The sequence below is a fragment of the Nannospalax galili genome, unplaced genomic scaffold (genome assembly GCF_000622305.1).
Source record: "Nannospalax galili isolate Female #2095 unplaced genomic scaffold, S.galili_v1.0 scaffold359, whole genome shotgun sequence".
Classification (NCBI taxonomy): Eukaryota; Metazoa; Chordata; class Mammalia; order Rodentia; family Spalacidae; genus Nannospalax; species Nannospalax galili.
This window is the reverse complement of record NW_008347042.1, coordinates 1,922,186-1,930,169: the sequence shown is the minus strand read 5'-3', so window position 1 is coordinate 1,930,169 and position 7,984 is coordinate 1,922,186. Positions and strand designations below refer to the sequence as shown.

Here is a 7,984-nt window from a genome sequence, read left to right as displayed (position 1 = left end):
ACTGGACTAGATGAGACATCTTAAAAAAAAAAAAAATACCCTAAATGAGTGGATCTATTCATCCATCCATGCTTTCTTCCATCCATCCATCCGCTAATTATGGGACAACAGAATGACCCGTGGTGTCTGCAGAGCTGGCAGCTTCAGCACAGTCAGGGAGCTCCTGACCAAGACGCGCATCCCGGCAGGTGGCAGCGCGCCTCGCGTCACGCGAGCAGCAGTTGAGCCCGCGCACCAAGTAAGTGCACGCCCGTGCGCATCCGGCCACCGCCACTTCGGCCGAGGCCGCTTGCGCACGCGCAGTTGGCAGTAGCTGCTGGGCGGCCGCCCGCGGGATCTGTCTGGGGAAACGCCTGTACCAAGTGGCAGAGAGTTGGACACCTGGACTGTCTCCGCCGGATACAGGCCCGCAAGGACAGCTGTGTGGACCGCCGGCCGCTTTCCCGCTGCAGGTTCTCCTGGGCTGGCGTGAGGAATCGGGTGGGGTGCACCTGGTTCTGAGGCTGGGAGACTGAGCTGGGTGAGGCCAGGTGAAGCTGGAGGTTTGAGTTCAAGGATGGGTGTGCAGGGAGCGAGACTCTTGGGAGGGCTCTGCCAGTCTGGAGGTCCTGAGATCGGTACTGACTGGAGGGAGATGCCTCCCCAGTCGCTTGAGCCTCCACCTGCTGCGCTGGTGCTGGGGAGGGCCAGGTGCCCTGTCCATCCGCCCCCCCACCCCTCGAGTCCGTTATCCCAGCGGTTGCCATTGCGGTTGCTACTGAGCCCGGTTCCAAGCTCGAGCCCCGGGACGCTCTCCCAAGGGAAACTTTTCGCTCTGCTTGATACCCTTCTCGAAAACGCAAACAAAACCATCTTGAGCTCACCTATGCGACTCACATGTGTGCAACCCCTTCTCTGTAAAGGCTAAGGAACCCAGCTCTCCCGGGGACGGTGACCAGAGGATCCCAGCCACTCCCTAGACACTGTGTGGAGCCCAAGGAGCGCCACTGGGGAGGGAGCCTAAGGAGTGTGTTGAATCCAGCGAAACCCTAATGACTAAAGACTCATTATCTAAATCCTGTTTACTATCAGTTAGCTACTTTAGGTGCATTTATTATAGCATTTGCCCAACCCAGGAGGAGGAGGCTTTGGTTTGAAATTTAAAAGCAAATAGCGTGGAAACTCAGGAGCTGAAGACAAGGGAAAAGCAAACAAGCAAACAGACAGACATGGCTAAGGGAAGAAACCTCAGAGGAAGGCTAATTTATACTACAACTTTTTGATGCATAAAAGCCAGAAAAACCTCAACTTACTCATGGTTTGGCTTGCCTTGAATTTTTTATATAGCTTCTAGATAGCTCTCTTTCCGTAATTGCAGTTTTGATCAGTTTACAGTTTCACACTCACGTGGAACTGGTTTGGTTTCCCTGCCTCATTTAGACCTTACTCCCTAACTTCTTAGAATAAGATAGTCTCCGTTCTTTGTGTTATTCTAGTTGATCAGATTTGGTTTAATTGTACATGGGTGGTATGTTGATGGGTCTGTAGTTACTAAGCAGTGCTGTGTATGAGCTTTGCAGCTTGTTTTTGGTACCTAATTTGTGGTCTGAATTATGAAATTTGATGGAGCTTGAGCTCATCTTCGTTCAATCTCTCACTTCCCAAGGGAGAAGCCCAGAGCAGTTGAGCAGTTGGCTTTTGAGCAGAAGTACTAGCAGCTTAGTGCAAGAGTATCAAAGACAAAAAAGAGGGCTCCCATAATTGCACTGACCGTCTGTATAATCTGAGCAATTCTCCCTGTCTTAATGGGAGCTACCTAGAAACCTTAATTCCAACTGCAAAGCCGGTTTTTCTATGTGAGGTAACATTAACAGGGTCTGTCTATGGGTAATCATTATTCAGACTAGACCATCATTAAAACTCTTAAGTGGAAACAGACTTTCTAGAAACATTCTTGTTAAAGAAAAGAAATACCCTGACACATTTGTATGACCCACTGTCAATCTTCATTGCCAATAGTAAGCATTAATATTTATCTTTGAACATTTCAACTAAGAAATTCAAATATCTGCCTAAATGTCTTGAAATTTGTGTGAGTACCCTTTTGAAAGTTTTAGAGTGCCACACAAATATAAGGTAATATGAAATTTTGGTTTTCACGTTTTTGTGTTTTAGCTACTTTAAAATCTTTTCTGAAAAAAAGGCCAGGATGCCAAATAACTAAATATATACACTTAAAAATGTAATTTGGATACACATCAAAACATGGCCTTTAAAGAAGAAAACTCACAGTAATGGAAATATATGTCCATAATTAGAAAATATTTAACCTTATCCTTGTAGCTCTTTGGTGCTGTTTAACAAGGATTAAATAATTTAACATTCTAGCCTTAGCGCTTAGTGAAAGGACTAAAGAGTTTGAATTTAGAACTAACCTGGAGTCTTGCCTCTGTTTAGTAACTTTGGCCAACATTGCTTATCTCTCTTCCCCACTTTCTTTATGTGCAAAATAGAAAACCAATAATGTCACCATGAGGTCTTGTAAGATTGGAATTAAGGTGCTTGAAACAGTGGCCATTCAAGACCACACTTCCTTTTTTTTTTTTTTTCCTCATCTCCTCTCTACAGCCTGGCTGTGAGATGTTTCCTTGATCCCTGGCCTGGGGAGGTAAATTCAGTCCTTTGGGTCCTATTCCTCTCACTTTATTTATTTTAAAATTTATTTCACATTATTTATTTATTTTATTATTTACTGTGTGTGTGCAGGAGCGAAAAGCACAGGCATACATGGCATGGTGCGCATATAGAGATCAGAGAACAACTTTTGGGAGTCAGTCCTCTCTTCCTGCTGGAAGTCAAATTCAAGTTGTCAGGCTTGGCAGCAATCACCTTTACCCACTAAGCCATCTTGCCAGCCCCTAAACCTAACTTTAAATATCATTTTCTCAGTTTCTTCTCCTGACTCTACCCCCATCATTTAAGTTCAATTCCTCATTTATCAGAAATCACAAATTTCTTGTGTTATTCAACATGTTTTCTGATCTAGACTATTTACTCTTTTAGATCAGAAACTGTACATTTTGAAGCTACCATAAAATTGCAGTGTCCAACATGATGCTTGGCATACAACTGCCAACCATAAATATTTGTTGAGTGAGTAGATGAGTTTTGATCCTTGATGGCTGACCCCCCCCCTTGAATTTTCTAGGTGAAACATAAACTGTAAGTAATAGATTCCTAATGCACTGTGTCTTGCCAACTGCTTCTGTGGGCGCTGGCTACATTTCAAATCAAATCTTGTGTCTTCTTTGTAAATGCCACCATTAGCTGCCCGATCCACAGACGTCTCATTTGTGATCCTTCGTCTGTACCACCTGGCCACATACTTCCAAAAACACCCTCTAATATTGGCACCTGATGTTATTTGCATGATGTGAGTCCATCACTTTTATAATCTACTTTTTTCCTACCCCTAATCTTTTCTAAAGTAGATAACAGGAGTTGAGTAATGGCAGCAGGTCTTTAGCAAGACACTTGCATGGAATGTTTCTTCATACTTATGAGTTCAGTATAAAATATTAATAACTCCCCTGTGTTACATTACATCATAGAGCTAGAGGCTTATGGACTGTTATCCTCTTTCTCTACTGAAGCTTCTTTAGGTATTTATAATGCTCCTTAGATCTTAGAGGGCCAACGTTAGAATAACTACCTCTAATAAAACCAAGAAGACATTTATATAAAGGTTCATTCTATGAATTTTCCTGAAAGTATCCCCCTCAAGGATCTTATATATTCATTTTTTAAATTCTGATTTCCCCAAAATATTTAGAAATTCTGTGCTAAATTTACAGTGATGTTCTAGTACCAATTTCACCCTAATTGGATGCTTGATAGAGTCTGTTTCCCTCCCTTTAGCCTTTCCTTCTCTGTCCCACATTGTGTAAGCATGTATTGATTTCTGTTTATCACTGTTCCTGCATGCTTTCACTGTGAATACAGAATGGTGAGAAGTTGCAATGATTAGTATTCATTTTTAGTTTCACTCCTAGGAGGAGGGCCTCCAGGCACACCTGTGAGGGATGGTCTAGATTAAAGTTGGTTTCTGAGAATGACTTTGAAGGATAGTCTTAAATTTATTGATGTGGGAAAATCCATCTTATGTGTGGGCATGACCATTCCTTGAGCAGGGGCTCCTGGAGTATAAAATGAGAGGTTAGGCTGAGCACTAGCATGCACGCATTATTCCGTTCCTCTCTGTTCCTGACAGTGAGTGTAATGCAGCCATCTACTCAAGCTCCTGCTGCCTTGACTTTCCCACAGTGATGAACTGTCCATGGCTGTATAGTTCTCTCTCCTAATAAAACTCATGCTGAAAGGGGAATTTTTTATCAGCTACTTTCTACAAAAGTGAGCATATTATTTTGAAAATGGTGCTACTTAATGTTCAACTTTGATTTTAGCGTATAGCTATGCTTTTAAAAACTAGTGTAGATGGGGCTGGAGAGATGGCTCAGTGGTTAAGAGCACTGGCTGCTCTTGTAGAGGACCCAGGTTTGGTTCCAAGAACCTGCATGGCCACTAAAAAATGCCCATAACTCAAGTTCCAGGGGATCCAATGCCCTCTTCTGGCCTCTGTGGGCATTGCACTCATGGGTGCACCTACATATATGTAGGCCAAACTCATAAAATAAGAATAAATAATTAACAACAACAACAAAACAGTACAGAGATAGTTTGTTCTTTCTGTGATTGGCACATACTAATTGTGTTTTCATGTTCAGGATTTAGCTCAGATTGTCTCATTGCCAGATCTCAATGGTTTCTCACTTATGTAATTTCAGACTTAGATTCTTTCTATTGCTTTCTAGCACTGTTTTCCCTAAGCCTCCAGAAACATATATTTTCAACTATTATTTGTTAGCATTCCTTGGCACTTTCTGCTGTATTTATGGAAGTTTTTTTTAGTATTATTTCTAGGTCCTTTTAATTTAGGAAAAATTGACTACTGTTACTTCTACCCGCTGAGCCATCTCACTGGCCCCTATACAAAAAAAAAAATTATTTGTTTTTATGTGTATAGATATTTTGCCTACATGTATGTAAGTGCACCTATGTCATGCAATGCCTGCAAAGGTCAGAAGAGGGCATCACATCCCCTGGAACTGGAGTTATAGATGGTTGTTAGTCACCTTGTGAGTACTGAGAACTGAACCTGGGTCCTCTGCAAGACAAGCCAGTGCTCTTAACCACTGAGCCATCTCTTCAGCCCCAGATTTTCTTAAATCTTAGAGATTTAACATAATTTCTGACTTTTGGCTTTTCTAAGGAGTAGATATATATGTCAGCTTCATTGGACCATGACTTACCCAAACATTTGGTCAAACATTACTGAGGGTGTGTCTATTTGTTTGTTTTATAGAGAAAATCACAAGTAGCCCAGACTGGCTTTGTTTACTATATAAAAAGTAGCCCAGACTGGCTTTGAATTGACTATATAACCTATTAGATCTCTCTCTCTCTCTCTCTCTCTCTCTCTCTCTCTCTCTCTCTCTCAATCAGGCCAGGTCATGCCTCCTTGAAGCTCTCCCTCTGGGATACTTGAAAAGAAAACATTGGTATATTGTGGCCTTCGCAGCCCCTCCCCCTTGTAGCTACAAGAGTTTATGGTCATACCTAGTTCCTGCTTCTGAGCCCCTGGTACATAGGCTAATCCAAAACAAGTCATATGGTGTGGAGTGCCCTACATCCCTGAAAAACTTCAAGTCTCAAACCCCCTTTGTTCTCAGGAGCTGAAAGTTCTGTCTCTCCCTTCAGGATCTTTGCCATGCTGGTACTGTCTCTCCTAATGCAGTTCTTCTCTGGATTCTTCTTACATTTATTTATTTATTTATTTATTCATTCATTCATTTATTATTTATTATTTATATGTATCTGTTTGTGCACAGGAGTGTATAAAGATCAGAGGACAATTTGTCGGAACCAGTTCTTTTCTTCTACTATGTGAGTCCCAGGAATCAAACTCAGGTCATCAGCCTTGGTGGCAAGCACCTGTACCTGATGAGCCATCTTGACAGCCCTCCTCTCTGATTTTGAAGGGAAGGCTTTCTCTCCCTTCCAGGTGCCATCATGCTGCCTGTAGCCATGCTGTCTCTTCTAATGCACTCCCACTGCAAGGCCTGATCATTGCTGTCCATGGTGTGCAGCTCTCTCCTAATAAAGCTCATTTGGGGCCAGCTCTTTTCTACAAGTCTTCTCTTTTCTTTCTTTCCAACATATCCAAGGCAGGTCTTGAAATTGTTGATCCTCTTGCCCAGGCCTGCCAAGTATTAAATTATATGCTTGTACCATCAGGACCAGCTCAGGGTGTGTCTTGATTTTTGGATAAGGTTAACATTCGAATTGGTAGAGGGAGCAGAGCAGTCTGCTCTCACTAAAGTGAGCTGCTGAAGGGTTGACTAAAATAAAAATGTTGGCCCCGCCTTGAAGAAGAGGGTATTTCTCCTGCTTGCTTGGCTGCTGTATCAGCGTTTTCCTGCCTCTAGACTCAACCTGAAACCAGCTCCTCTCAGTGTCAAGCCTGTCGGCTCTCATACTGAAACTTACATGATCATCTGTCCTGTCTCCTTCTTACTGACTTCAGATTTGAGCAATCGTGTGAACTAAATTCCATATGCTTATATACATGCATGAATACACATGTCTTATTGTTTCTGTTTTCTTCTGGCGAACTCTGACTTAAAATGCCTCTCTGTACCACCTTAACAGAGAATAGAAGGGAACCCACATGATCATTTCTGTTCATGCGCAGAAAGGTGGTTGCCAAGATTCAAAATACTTTCATGATGAAAATCTCTCAGCAAACTAGGCACAGAAGTAAATTACCTCAATGTGACAAAGGCCATATGTGAAAAGCCGACTGCTAACATGAAACTTGATAGGGAGAGACTGACAGCTTTTGCTCAGGGCCTGGAAGAGCCCACAAGGATGCCCACTTGGGGCATTTCTAGTCAACATGGTGCTAGAAGTTGTAACTGGAGAAATTAAACAAGGTAAAGGAAAAATATCCAAATTGAAAGCAGAAGATTCCATATACCAAATATAAACAAGACCTCATTCAGTAAAGTCACAGGATAGAAAAGTCAACATGAAAAAAGTCAATTGCATTTCTCTACTAGAAACTAAGAGAAGGGAATTAAGAAACCATTCAAGGGCTGGTGAGATGGCTCAGTGGGTAAAGGTACTTGCTGCCAAGCCTGGTGACCTGAGTTTGATCCTCAGGACTCAGGTGGTAGAGGAGAGGACCAACTCTTACAAGTTGTCTTCTGGCTTCCATATACTTAGATATGGCAGGTAAATTGAACACACACACACAAAAAAAACATAATAATAAATGTAAATTTTAAATTTAGAAATTTAATTTACTGATAGAATGAAATATTTGGAATAAATAAGTGGAGCTGGAGAGATGGCTTAGTTGGTGCTGAGTTTGGATCCTCAGCACCCAAGTAAAATGCCAGGTATGGTAGTAAGCGTCTAATACTTACACTAGGAAAGCAGCCAGTGACAGGAGAACCCCTAGGGTATTAGCTAGCTAGCGTTGCAGAACTGGTGCATTCCAGGTTCAGAAAGAGACCTTGTCTCGAAAACTAAGATGAATGGGCCAGGTGTGGAGGTATACACCTTTAATCCCAGCACCCCACACTCAGGAAGCTGAGACAGGAAGATCTCTGTGAAGTCAAGGCCAGCCTGGTCTACAGAGTAAGTTCCAGGCTAACCAGGGCTACATAATAAGACTATATCTCAATACAAAAAGATGAAGAGTGATAGAAGAAAACACTTGATTTTGATTTCTGACCTCCACATGCACCGTGCACGTGCATTCATACCCATACACCTGAACATACACACATGTATACACCATACACACACACACACACACACACACACACACACACACACACGAACCTTAACCAAAGTGGTGATACTTACATACTGAAAATTG

At 42.3% G+C, this 7,984-nt stretch overlaps 1 protein-coding gene across 2 annotated transcripts in view; it reads left to right on the top strand.

The window, feature by feature from the left end:
• The first annotated feature begins 349 nt into the window (after positions 1 to 349).
• Positions 350 to 7,984, top strand: part of Clgn (calmegin) — a 43,445-nt gene continuing 35,810 nt past the window's right edge. Inside the window, exon 1 of one of the 2 annotated variants that reach the window (XM_008843432.2) lies at positions 350 to 452. The gene's annotated coding sequence lies outside the window, so the exon portion shown is untranslated. Of the gene's footprint in view, positions 481 to 7,984 lie in introns of both variants that reach the window. The other variant, XM_029568503.1, reaches the window with a different exon arrangement.